This window comes from Coenobita brevimanus, chromosome 48 (genome assembly GCF_032717465.1).
Source record: "Coenobita brevimanus isolate Jiangsu-jjx chromosome 48, ASM3271746v2, whole genome shotgun sequence".
NCBI classification, from domain to species: Eukaryota; Metazoa; Arthropoda; class Malacostraca; order Decapoda; family Coenobitidae; genus Coenobita; species Coenobita brevimanus.
Window position 1 is genome coordinate 25,019,875 of NC_137001.1, and position 2,401 is coordinate 25,022,275.

The window sequence follows — 2,401 nt, forward strand, 5'->3', positions numbered from 1 at the left end:
TCTCACACACACACACACACACACACACACACACACACACACACACACACAATTTTACCCCAACCATACACATTTCTCATCTCTCTCTCTCTCTCTCTCTCTCTCTCCCCCCCAGAGTGACAAGGCAGGTAGAAAGGCCACGTACTTCCCTGTTGCCTTCCTCTTTCTCACTCTCTCACATTCACTCTATTTTCACACATTTTCTCTCTCTCTCTCTACACACGTACTTTTGTCTGTCCTTTCTCTCTCTCTCTCTCTCTCTCTCCTCTCAGTCTTTCACACGTCTCGTTGCACAATTTTTTCTTCAGTTCAAAGAGAGAGAGAGAGAGAAACAGACAGACAGACAGACAGACAAACAGTAAGAGACAGTCTGTATGTGTGTATGTATGCATATGTGTATGTATGTATGTATGTATGTGTATGTATGTGTGTATGTATGTATGTAGCATGTATGTAGCATGTATGTGTGTGTGTGTGTGTGTGTGTGTGTGTGTGTGTGTACGAGTCTGTGCGTATATGTATATATGTATGTGTGTGTGTGTATTTACGTATTCATGTGTGTATGTATCTCTGTCTATCCGTGTCTGTGTGCGTACGCTTGTGTGTGTGCATGATTGTGTACGTTTATGTATGTATTTATCTGTCTCTATCTGTGTGCGTTTATGTATGTATGTATGTATGTATATCTGTATGTGTGTGTTTATATATCTATATATCTGTCTATCTATCTATCTACCTGTGTGTCAGTCCAGGAACGTGTGTGTCTGTTAACATCATCCACCTGTAAGAAGATGGTACACACACACACACACACACACACACACACACACACACCTGGCTCCCTACCTATAGTGGTATTAGACACTGTTTTTTCAAAGCTGGTGTCCTGGTGTGGTGGTGTTAGAATGTGGTATAGCCGAGGTGTGGTGTGGTGTTGGTGTGGTGTAGGTGTGGTGATATAGTGTGGTATGGTGGTGTTAAGTATATGGTATAACTGAGGTGTGGTGTGGTGTAGGTGTGGTGATATAGTGTGGTATGATGGTGTGAGTACGTGTTATAGCTAAGGTGTGGTGTGGTGTAGGTGTGGTGTGGCGTAGGTGTGGTGTGGTGTAGGTGTGGTGTAGTGTGGTGTGGTGACAGTACTATGTGGCCAGTATGAGATCTTCGCTTCACCCTACCATCTTATAAATCCCCTCCTTAATCTACCTAATACCAGCCTAATCCCCAAGTAATCCAGCCACACCACACCTAATCCGCCCTAATCCCAGCCCAATCCCAAATTAATCCCAGCCTAGCGACCCCTACCTTAGCCAAGACGGTCCCCCCAAAATGTAAACAAATGACGAAATCCCATCTTAAGATCGGGACGGAATTTTGCGCCGAATGTCACCCTCCCTCCCTCCCTCCCTCTCTCTTAAAAATACACTCTAGTCAGATATTTTTCCCCTCAGACCTTCCTCCCTCCCTCACCTTCTCCATATTTCCCCTCGTCATCACTTTTTTCGTCCCTTCACATGAAAACGTAGAGAAATCATGATTTTCCTTGTGGCAACCTTCAATCAAAAAGGGGCGAATATTTGAAGGGATTTTTATATACTCCTTTCCCTCTAACTTGGCCTAAAATTGTCATACTCTCTTATTTTAACTTGGTCTAAAAATGCTACACTCTTTTCACTCTAACTTGGCCTAAAATTGCCGTCTCTCCATCACGAATGCTGAGTTGTAGCAATAGATTAACACTAGAATATGGTGCTATACTCCTTTCACCCTAACTTGGCCTAAAATCGTCATCTCTCCATCTTGAATGAGGAGTTGTAGCAAGAGATTAGCACTAGATTATGGTGCTAGTCACGAAGAAGTGCCATGGAGGGGATGTTGAGCTGTAGTATTATCTTCTTTAATCTTTGAGCAACGGGAAAGAAATCTCTACAAAGGAAAAGGGTAAATGTCTAACAGGAAACGCTAAGATGGAGATGGCTTTGGGTTTGGGTTGAAGGGATGGCTTTACTGGCTTCCCACAGGCTTCACACAGGCTTGCTCTACTTCATTTGGCTCTCTGAAGGTGCTAGAAGGGCGCCTTCACGTGGTGACACTGATATTACTGGCCTGTCGAGCTTCCTGGTTATATAAACGTCCCTCAACTTCCCTGAAAAGATGGCGATTTGCAAGAGGAGAACAATTTCAACTTTCAGTCCACCGATTTCATGTCCAAACAGCCCAGGGACACGAACAACAATAACAACAACAACAACATGATGTAGAGCCGTAGTATTGTCTTTTTCTGCCACTGAGCTACGTGGAATAAGCTGCAAAAGGACGAAAATCTGGGCCAAGTTAAGATGAAAGGAGTATATAAATTGCTGTGTGTGCAGCAGTCAGAGTAATATCATAGACTCTAAAA